This window comes from Perissodus microlepis, chromosome 18 (genome assembly GCF_051167445.1).
Source record: "Perissodus microlepis isolate ML-2025 ecotype Zambia chromosome 18, ASM5116744v1, whole genome shotgun sequence".
In the NCBI taxonomy this organism is placed as follows: domain Eukaryota; kingdom Metazoa; phylum Chordata; class Actinopteri; order Cichliformes; family Cichlidae; genus Perissodus; species Perissodus microlepis.
In genome coordinates this window covers 17,862,768-17,874,709 of record NC_140478.1, presented here as the reverse complement: position 1 = coordinate 17,874,709, position 11,942 = coordinate 17,862,768, and the positions used below count along the sequence as shown (strand labels likewise).

At 37.8% G+C, this 11,942-nt stretch overlaps 1 pseudogene across 1 annotated transcript in view; it reads left to right on the top strand.

The window, feature by feature from the left end:
- Positions 1–11,026, top strand: part of LOC146367667 (desmocollin 2-like protein) — a 21,859-nt pseudogene extending 10,833 nt beyond the window's left edge. The window contains exons 5-10 of the transcript XR_014797611.1: positions 3,160–3,315; positions 5,843–5,987; positions 6,076–6,230; positions 6,332–6,466; positions 6,601–6,787; positions 7,028–11,026. The product of XR_014797611.1 is annotated as a desmocollin 2-like protein (transcript). The remainder of the gene's footprint in view (positions 1–3,159; positions 3,316–5,842; positions 5,988–6,075; positions 6,231–6,331; positions 6,467–6,600; positions 6,788–7,027) is intronic.
- Positions 11,027–11,942: the final 916 nt, after the last annotated feature.

The window sequence follows — 11,942 nt, the reverse complement described above, 5'->3', positions numbered from 1 at the left end:
CATATTCGAATCGTCATATCTCCTTAACGAAGCAAAGTTAAGACATAAGGCTTGTCCCAGTATATCTTCAGACACTCCTGACGCTCACAATTCAAGAATTATTTTCTCACCTATTACCGTTCTGAAATGAGTTAGACTTGTTTGAGGGTAGGAAATTCGTCCTTCGCTCAGATTTCTTCAGATTTCAAACTCTGGAAATGAACCACTTTTTTCTCTCGTCATATCTTTTTAATGGATTTCCACAGAGACCTGAAAATTTCCATGATTGTTCACCAAAGCCTGCTGTCTCTTACGGTGAAAGAAAGATATTGATACTCCAAATAGATTTAGAGTTAGAAAGCGTTTTTGAGGGCAAGTCAAGGCAGTTTTTGCTTTGCTCTACTCAGTTATGGTGCATTAGAAGTCAAATATCTTTAATAATTCATATTTTAATGATAAATTGTCAACACTTTATGATTCCCCCATCTCTTCTGAACAAAACGGTGTAAGAATGACCGTTCTAGCCCCTACGGTTAGGAAATTATAGCCATTTGTTTGAGGGGAATCCTCACTATGTGAAATAAACTGAAAGAAGCAGGTCTGTGTCTCTGTGCTGCGTGTGTAAACAGATGCACCGGTTTTGGCGGGAAAACGTAAACAGCCTCTCTGATTGGTGGATTCAAATTGAGCAGGTCCCAGGCAATTTGACTGACCTAGAAACATACAGGCAGTATCTGGTGGCTGTTATTTCTTTCTTTCTTTGTCAATTTTTTACCTTTCAACAAGTACATTTGAGCGACCCTTACCATGTTCAGCATTTTTTCAGCTGTTCGTTCTGCTTTTCCAATTTTTCTATTTAAGTTATTACTATTCTTTTAAATCATACTATTTCTGCTATTTTATAAGATTTGTGCTAAATATAGTATTTCTGCTGAATTATAGTATTTCTGCTACTTTGTGGTATTTGTGATAAATATAGTATTTCTGCTAAAATATAGAATTTCTGCTATGTTATAGGATTTGTGCTAATCATAGTAATTCTGCTAAATCATAGTATTTCTGCTTCTTTTTGGTATATGTGATGAATACAGTATTTCTGCTAAAAGTAGTATTTCTGATTAATTATAGTATGTCTACCGAATCATAATATTTCTGACACAAGCAGCATCTGTGGTGTGTGTGTGTGTGTGTGTGTGTGTGAAAGAGAGAGAGAGAGAGAGAGAGAGAGAGAGAGAGAAAGAGACCCTTTTTTGGCAGCATCTCATTGTAGGATATAAATTGAACATATTGAGACTGGTTGACAGGCATAGATCCTGTGTGTGTGTCCCTCTGTGTATTTGTGTTTTCATATGTGTCCATATTTGTAATTGTGTGTATCTGCTGGCTGTTATTTCTCTTTGTTTTGTTGTTTTTTTAAATTTCTGTGAATTTTTCACAGTTGAACAAGTACACTTGATGGAACCTAACCATGTTCATCATTTTTTCAGCTGTCCATTTTGCTTTTCCAATATTTCTACTTAAGTTATCACTATTATGCAAAATCATCATATTTCTGCTACTTTTTAGTATTTGTGCTAAATACAGTATTTCTGCTAAGTCATGCCATTTCTGCTATTTTATAGGTTTTCTGCTAAATATAGTATTTCTGCCAAATACTATTATTTCTTCCAAATAATAGTATTTCTGCTAAGTTATTATGTTTCTCTTAAGTCACAATTTTTTTGCTAAGATGTTATGTTACTGCTCCATGTCTGAAATACATTACAGAAAGCCCATGTCTCTGTCGGTGTGAGCAAGGGATGCAGCTGCATTGACAGGGACAACTACATAGCCTGATGAAGCAGACAGAAGTGACAGCTCTGATTGGTGGATTCAAAATGAGCAGATCCTGGCTTTTTGACTCTCATAGATACAGCTGAAAAAAAAAACCTGAAGAAGCCGATGTCAGTGTTTGAAAAAGTTTTTTAACTTCTAATAACTTTACAGAAGTGTGTGTGTGTGTGTGTGTGTGTGTGTGTGTGTGTGTGTGTGTGCATGTGTGTGTGTGTGTGTGTGTGTGTGTGTCTTTGTCTGTGCTTGTGTGACTCAATTTTTATTCATTGGTGACCAGCATCCATTAGTGGATTCAACTTGACCAGATTCAGACTGATTGACTGGCATAGAAACACACAGGACACTTCATGCTCTGTTTGTCTCTGTGTGGCCTTGTGTGTGTATGTTTCTATGTCTGTGTTTATGCTTGCATCTATGTTTGTACACATTGTTTTCTGAACATGGGTTATGTGTCTCTGTGTGTGTGTGTGTCCCTATTTGTAAACATTGCTAGGCATGTCATTTTTGCCTTAGCTTTGTGTATCTGCTGGCAGTTCCTTTGTAACTTTTCTCATGTTTCTGACAATTTTTCACAGTTGAACAATAACTAATCTTTTGAGGGAACTTCAGCTTTTTGAAGCTGGCCGTTTTGCGTTTCCAATATTTCTGCTAAAGTTATTACTTTTCTGCTGAATTATACTATTTCAGCTCCTATGTTGCATTTCTACTAGGTGTTACTATTATACTACTGTATGTTAAGTTGTACTCTTACAACATTTTTCCAGGTTTTTAGGTTTGTGCTACATATTAACATTTCTGCTGTATTATAACACTTCTGCCATGTTGTACTATTTCAGCCAAGTTACTATGTTTCTGCTGAGTTCCAACATTTCTGCTTTTTTCTCCTTTGATATAGTATTTTTGCAAACGCTTTATGTTTCTTCTTAAGTTTCTGCAAAGTTATTATATTTTGGCTCAGTTGTTATTCATCTACAAATTTATTACAATTTCAACAACTTTTCTGATACTGACTTCAACTTCTTCAGCTTTTTCAGCACTTTTCAGCAGACAGCTTCAGCTTTACAGCATTCACACTGCATTTTCGCAGGAAATGCAAATTTTTCTAGTTTACTTTGATTTTCTTTTTTAAAGACACATCACCTGCATGTCAGATTGGAATCTCCCCAGAGTTTTAATTTTTTTTATGAATAACAGAATCCTTGTTTGTTTTTGTTTTCCTTTAATATTTATTGTTTTTTTACGCTGCTGAAAGAGCTCACAGTAGGCTGCTTTATGAAAATTGAATAACAGAATTTTAGTTGTTTTTGTTTTCTTTAATATGTGTGTTTTATTTGGTTTTTCCTGTAGCTGGTGTCAGATACCTCAGCCAGATATAATTTGTTGTACACTATCGAAGGAGAAGGAGTCAATAAGTATCCAACTGGAGTGTTCAGACTGGACAGAGACACAGGGGAGCTGTTCTTGCTCAAATCAGTGGATCGTGAGGAGTTCCCAGAATATAATGTGAGTAATTAGTAATTAGTTCCAGTAATGTTCAGCAGTCATTCAAAAAAGAATGAGTAAACACTGATTCATATACAGGGAGTGCAGAATTATTAGGCAAGTTGTATTTTTGAGGAATAATTTTATTATTGAACAACAACCATGTTCTCAATGAACCCAAAAAACTCATTAATATCAAAGCTGAATGTTTTTGGAAGTAGTTTTTAGTTTGTTTTTAGTTTTAGCTATTTTAGGGGGATATCTGTGTGTGCAGGTGACTATTACTGTGCATAATTATTAGGCAACTTAACAAAAAACAAATATATACCCATTTCAATTATTGATTTTTACCAGTGAAACCAATATAACATCTCCACATTCACAAATATACATTCCTGACATTCAAAAACAAAACAAAAACAAATCAGCGACCAATATAGCCACCTTTCTTTGCAAGGACACTCAAAAGCCTGCCATCCATGGATTCTGTCAGTGTTTTGATCTGTTTACCATCAACATTGCGTGCAGCAGCAACCACAGCCTCCCAGACACTGTTCAGAGAGGTGTACTGTTTTCCCTCCTTGTAAATCTCACATTTGATGATGGACCACAGGTTCTCAATGGGGTTCAGATCAGGTGAACAAGGTGGCCATGTCATTAGTTTTTCTTCTTTTATACCCTTTCTTGCCAGCCACGCTGTGGAGTACTTGGACGCGTGTGATGGAGCATTGTCCTGCATGAAAATCATGTTTTTCTTCAAGGATGCAGACTTCTTCCTGTACCACTGCTTGAAGAAGGTGTCTTCCAGAAACTGGCAGTAGGACTGGGAGTTGAGCTTGACTCCATCCTCAACCCGAAAAGGCCCCACAAGCTCATCTTTGATGATACCAGCCCAAACCAGTACTCCACCTCCACCTTGCTGGCGTCTGAGTCGGACTGGAGCTCTCTGCCTTTTACCAATCCAGCCACGGGCCCATCCATCTGGCCCATCAAGACTCACTCTCATTTCATCAGTCCATAAAACCTTAGAAAAATCAGTCTTGAGATATTTCTTGGCCCAGTCTTGACGTTTCAGCTTGTGTGTCTTGTTCAGTGGTGGTCGTCTTTCAGCCTTTCTTACCTTGGCCATGTCTCTGAGTATTGCACACCTTGTGCTTTTGGGCACTCCAGTGATGTTGCAGCTCTGAAATATGGCCAAACTGGTGGCAAGTGGCATCTTGGCAGCTGCACGCTTGACTTTTCTCAGTTCATGGGCAGTTATTTTGCGCCTTGGTTTTTCCACACGCTTCTTGCGACCCTGTTGACTATTTTGAATGAAACGCTTGATTGTTCGATGATCACGCTTCAGAAGCTTTGCAATTTTGAGACTGCTGCATCCCTCTGCAAGATATCTCACTATTTTTGACTTTTCTGAGCCTGTCAAGTCCTTCTTTTGACCCATTTTGCCAAAGGAAAGGAAGTTGCCTAATAATTATGCACACCTGATATAGGGTGTTGATGTCATTAGACCACACCCCTTCTCATTACAGAGATGCACATCACCTAATATGCTTAATTGGTAGTAGGCTTTCGAGCCTATACAGCTTGGAGTAAGACAACATGCATGAAGAGGATGATGTGGACAAAATACTCATTTGCCTAATAATTCTGCACTCCCTGTACAGATATTCAACAGGTAATTTTTGAGCTTATTTCTCTACTAAGCATATTTATTAATGTTTGTTTAAGGATGTAAGGATGTACTGGGAGGAGACAGAATTGATATATTATTTTGTACTTGCCTTATCTTGCGTTTTGTACTTGTACTTGTATACACACACAAAATGGAATCAAGTGATAGACCAAACTGTATTCTAAACTTTTGACTCATCAAAGTAGCCACCTTTGAAAGATATGACAGCTGAACACACCTTTGCCATTCTTTCTACAATAGAAATCAAATATTTCAAATAACAGTTCTTCCCATATCTGTTGTTGAAGTTCCCATAAATGAGTGACACGTGTAGTTTGGTTTGCGTTCACTCATTTTATGCAACTTCTCTGTAGAAAAGACCTACATTTTTAAGTGGTATGATGCTCTGCCTCTCTTCCACTGTTAATCTCGTTTTCCTCGCCATTGTTGTAGCAACACACTACTTTCTGCAGTACAATACTGTTCAACTGATTCTCATGACGGTATGGTACCACAGTGTGTTCCAACACTGCTTTTATAGAGGCAGAGGGGGTTGTAAATAATCCAGAAAAATATGAACACCTGTAGGAATTAGTAGCACCACCTTTCAAGGCTTGATAAACTCCATTGTTGCAGAACACCTTTAAATTGTTAACCCATTTTGTGTTCCCTGAATAAGGCCTTTTTGTTTAATTCTGAAATAGGCATTATGTTTTGTAACCTTACCTTTTTTTTTTAACCTCTGACAGTTCACCACTTATTTTTGTACCATTTCAAGCTATTCATTGGATTTAAACTACTTGAATTGCAATAAATAACTGGAAAATGTGTGTGTTCTAAAACTTTTGACTGATAGTGTATACATTTCCCATATAGATTGTGGTGCGTGCTTATCACAAGACAACATGGAGGCAGACAGATGAGGATTTGCCCATAAAAGTGGTTGTAGATGATGTCAATGACAATCCACCGGAGTTTGTAGGTCCACTACAGTTTACAGTTCCTGAGCACTGTAGTGCAGGTGAGAAAAGCAAAATAGAGTAACAGATAAATCTGTGGTGTTTGACTTTCAGTGCAGTTGCTCTAAATGTTCATGGTTTCCAATACAGGGACTGTGGTGGGAAAGGTGAATACAACCGACAAAGACCAAATTGGCACCGACCATGTGAAGATTAGGTATACACTCCTAACTGGAACAGCCATGTTTGTCATTCATCCGGAAACAGGTGTCATTTCAACAACAACCAACACCCTAGACAGAGAGGTGAGCACTGCTTCTGCATCAGTGAAACCTGTGAACTTTATTTAAATGAAAATAGCATTGACATGTTCTCCTTATTATATTTTGCAACATTTCTTTTTAAGTTAAAAGACAACCATTTGGTGGTTGTACAAATCCAGGATATGGATGGTGCACCAAGTGGTCTGGTTGCCACATCAACAGCAACAATTGTTCTGAGTGACATCAATGACAACCCGCCAACCTTCATGAAAACATCTGTAAGTGTTTGAAAAAACTGTCAGTATGTAATCTGGCTGAATAACTAATACTTACATTTGTCATACTTATTTTCCATGAACATTGGTTGTTTAGTAATCTCCCCTCCCCCCAAAAAACGTGTTTTTTCTTTTAGTATGATGTCGCTGTGCAAGAGAATGAAAGTGGAAAAACTTCTACTTCGGATTCCAGTTCAAGATAAAGATTTGATAAACACACCAAACTGGATATCAAAGTTTGTCATTACTCAAGGAAATGAGAATGGAAATTTCAGGATTGTTACTGACCCCCAAACAAATGAAGGGCTTCTGTACGTCTCAAAGGTGAGACTGACTTCTTATTAAATTCGTTATTATCATTATAACAATCTTATATTATTGTACGGTACAATATAAAGCGCCTTGAGGCGACTGTTGTTGTGATTTGGCGCTACATAAATAAAATTGAATTTAATTGAAGTAATGTTGGTAGTAGCATTTTACATGGATCACATTTAATGGAAAGTCCGCCTTTATAAAACTAATTTATATTCATGAACTTTTAAATGTCTTTCTTTTTTTCAGCCATTAGATTATGAGAAGACCAACAATGTGCAGCTTCAGATCACGGCACAAAATCAAGCACCGCTGAATGGCAGCAGTGCCAGTTGGCAATCCATCCCTGTGAATGTCAGTGTCACCAATGAAGGCCCAGAATTCTCTGCTCCTTCGGTCCGCTTCATTGTCAAAGAGAACACACCAAATGGCACAGTGATATGAACTTATATAGCTACGGATCCTGAGACGAAGAGCAGCAAATCCCTTAAATGGAACCCTCTCTGACAAAGTAAAGCATGCTAAAAACCTCAAAAATCTACACATTGTTTCACCACCTAAAGAAGCAGCAAGTCTTACAATGCCATTTCTATGGCTTTGGGACTCCAGAGAACCACGGTGAGAGCCGTTATTCACAATTGGAGAAATCCTGGAACAGTGGTGAATCTTCCCAGGAATTGCTGGCCGACCAAAATTACTCCAAGAGTCCATCGACTACTCATCCAGGAGGTCCCAAAAGAACCCAGAACAACATTAAAGAACCGAAGGCCTCACTTGCCTCAGTTAAGGTCAGAGTTCATGAGTCAACAATAAGAAAGAGACTGAGTAAAAATGGCATCCATGAGAAAGTTCCAAGGTAAAATCAGTGCTGACCAAAAAGATCACAAAGGCTCATCTCATATTTTCCAAAAACATCTTCTGGAAAGACATTGGGGAAAATATTCCATGGACTGACGAGACAAAAGTATATTTTGGAAGGTTTAAGTTCTTTTACATCTAGCATCAAACACACAATTAAGAAAAACCAGAAAAACCATGATACCAGCAGTCAAATATGGTGAGACCATGCTTTGATGGTCTGGGGCTCCTTTGCTGCTTCAGGACCCGGATGCCTTCTCGTAATTGATGGAACCATGAATTCTGCTTTGTACTAGAAAATCCTGAAGGAGAATGTCCGGTTGTCTCTTTGTTGCATAAAGTTCAAGTGCATTTGTATTATGTAGCACGACAATGATCTGAAATGCATCAACAAGTCCATCTCTGACTGGAGTGACCTAGTCAAAGTCTTAACTTTCTCAACTGAAATTGGCCATTCATGCTTGAAAACCCTCGAATGTGGTTGAATCAAAACAATTTTGCAAAGAACAGTGGGACAAAATTTCTCCGCAGTGATGTGAAAGACTCAATCCCAGTTATTCCAGTTGCTTGACTGCATGCAGTTCTTGGTGCTAAGATAATTTCCCCAACCAATTATTTTGTTTAGGAGCAATTACCTTTTCACACAGGGTCAGACAGGTTTGGATAACATATTCACTTAATACATGAAAAACAACATACAAGACAAAATAAAAAAATACAGGATATTGTATTTACTCAGATGATCTTTGTCGAACATTAAATCTACATTGATGATCTGAAACATGGAATTGTGACAAGTGTGCAAAAAATATGGAATCAAGAAGGAGGCACTGTAGGTGACACTTCATAATTGCAATTGTTCCTGTGTGCCAACATGTACACATTTTCTACATTACTGTTGTATTGCAGGCTCCATGACAACAACAGGAACTGTCATCCTTCTGGTGGAGAATCATATGAGTCCAGTCAGCATTTTATTAAAAACCAAGACAGTGCAAAACAAAGAGGTTTGGAGGGTTCCAGGTAATATGTTTTGAGAAACTGCCCATTAAATTCTTAAAGAGTGTAAAAGTGGTGAGCTTGGAGAACCAAACATCCACAAAGGCATTAACACTGTGACAATAAAGATCGAGAACACAAATAAAAATCCAGCAGTTGATATTCTACAAAATGGATTCTGGGTAAAAATATCTCTAATATTGACAGTTACCCAAATTTCAATTTGTTATTGCTATTATCAATACAAGTCTTAACTCAGGTTTACAACTGCCATACAGCAATTTTTATTTATTTTTATTTTTTACAGGGACGTGCTGATCTGCTGCCCTAAGAGATTGTGTAGACTTTGTTTGTTTTGTCGTTTTTCCAGTTTCACTTTGATAAGGAGTCAGTCGTAGGATTGCACAGTAGGTTTAACTTTCATTGCTGTTTTGTTTATTTTAGCTGGTTACTGCCCTGAAGCCACACTAGTTTGTATCTAAAGTAAATGGAGTGTATTTAGGACTGTGATTATATATCTCAATATTGTTTACCATCTTAAAATTTACAACAGTTAAACCATGGCAACAACTTAATAATAGTAGGTGAGATGTGAAGGTAGATTCACCTTAGAACATTCAACACACACACACACACACACACACACGGACCAAATTTACACAGAAATACTAATAGCAGGTGATCTAGGAGGAGGATAGGGTGAAAGGGCAAAGTGCTTCTAGCCTTGTATGACCCTTCGGTTCAGTGGACTCGAACATGTGAGGGCTGGGTGGGTTGGTGAGAGTTTGAAGCCACTTAAAATATTTTATATGTTCTTCACACAAAATGGGCAAGGAATCTCAGGTTGAAATAATAATCTTCTTTTTTGACTGTACCCTTAAGGGTCGCCACTATGGATCATCTGCCTCCATCTCACATTATCCCTGTTATCCTCCTCTCACACACAAGCCCTCTGTCACGATCTGAGGAGACAGACCGTGCGGTGGTGTGTGTGGTGGACCCAGGTGTGAACACAAGAGAGTAGACCGGAGTAAACTTAAACTGAAAGCGAGCCTTTATTATGGCTGATGACAGGTTTCAAACAAAGCAGAAATACCGTGACTAAACTGAACTTAAACTAAACTGGAAGCAGATACTGATAAGCTATGAAGACTCAGAAAACCATGACGATGACGATGACTGTAAAGACTGGCTGTGAGGACATGGAGGGTGGGAACACAGACGACGCGACACAGACTGCATGAAACACAGAGACTAAATACACATGAGGGATGATCAGGGGAAATGGCCACACATGGGAGCACAGCTGACACACATGAACCTAAATACAGGACAGGAGAAGTGAAACTAAATACACTGACATTGAATACAGACTTTCAAACTAAAACAGGAAACATGGAGATTAGACATGACATGAACTAAACATAACCACGCAGACATGACGCATGACAGGTAGACGCACGAACCAGGGAGACTGAGTACAGGGAGATGACATAAACAACTAAGAAACAAAGGGCTAAACAGCACCCTAGAAATTAACTAGACGAACTAAGCTAAAGCATAAATGAATACAAAAGATACATAAAACACTGGGTCACACGACCCAGGACCATGACACCCTCTGCATGTCTTCCTTCACTACACTATATGCATGAATCTGTGGTCTTCTTCTTTTCATTTTCAGACATTTTTATGCTATTCAGGGTTCTCTCTGGCATCATGGATTATGGCCATGGCCTTCCTTCATTGCTCTCTCTAACCTTGCTTGATTTCGATTTAGACTACCTATCCCATGAAGTAAGATTCACAACCATAATGGTGAGAAAGAAATGCCAGAAAAAAAGGAAAATTCCAAGAATTTGGCTTGAGCCACCTGTGTATATTATATTATCACCATTTATATCTAGTCATGACCACCTTGTTATGTCGATCCTGATGTTTTGTGCCATATATGCATATTTTTTGCAACAAGCTATACAATAGGTTGTGATATATGGTATCACAAGTCGCAAACATAGCTTATGCTGGTATTATTTGCAATGAGAAATACTATAACTGACTTTTTTCTTTTTTTTAAAAAATGTCTTAGTTAGTGAATAGATTGGAAATTCTTGGTGGAGTCTAAGTGAAATCTTGGTGGTGATACAAGTGCTGGTTGGCCACAACTCTGAATGCTGATAGATCTGTAGCAGCAGACTGAAAAACCATTGGCTGTTACCAAGAATTCCCAATAACTTTTGGGTGGTAGGGAGCACCACGGAGGCAATATATCACATAATATGGGGGAATTATGCAATTGCTGTTTTTTTTAGGTTTTTTTTTATAAGCAATCAATCATTCATTCCATGGCTTTCATAGCATTTAAATAAAACAGAGAGTGGTTTTGATGGTGTCACATGATTTATGAGAGATCATTTATAACATCATGAAAAGCAGGAGACAGAAAAAAACGAGGCTCTTAAATTATGCGGTGCCAAACTAAAACTGAGTTTTGAAATGCAGCAGAAGTAAGCTGACAACACCGAAACTCTGAGAAAAACAACAACACTGAAACTTCTTTGGCCGATTTGAGTGCAGTACACATTCAGGAATACATAAAGAAGGATATTTGCTTATGCACTGATCAAATAACTGGTTGATGTATTTGTCCTTATGAACACAGACTAATTCAACATGTCTATGTAGACACACGTGACTGCTCTAGAGGAAAATCTTTGAGGAAATCATTTCACGTTTCAGAATGACCAGTGTAGATTACAGAGTACACGCTACAAATCACAAAGGTATTAGTAATAATGACTTTGGCATCAGTCAATTAATCCTCAAATTGTTTCAGTAGAATACTACTCTCCTACACGTGATGACGCGAGTACTTTATTTGATACTCATGCAAAGGGTGGAGAAAACTGGGTGTTGTAGCTGCTTTGGGTGGATCCAGAAACTTTGTAATGTCAAGCATGTGTGTCACAGTCATAAACCGAGCCGCTGAATTAACCCTTGTGTACTGTTCATATTTCATGTCCTCGCAGTATGTTCAGGATCAAACTTGACTCAAGTCAATAATTTGCTGATAATAAGTTTTTATATCAAATTTTGAACTATAGAACTATTTAGAATATATAGCTAGCCTATCTGACATTAATAAACACAAGATTAGTCTTTAATTAAAGCAGGGTTGCATGGCAAGAGTATTTTTTGGGATTAAATGTTAACAAATGAAATAAAAATATTCAATTTCATTGAAGAATCCTCATAACTAGCATCTAATTATCAGTATTAATGCAACATTAATAAGCACTTAGAACAC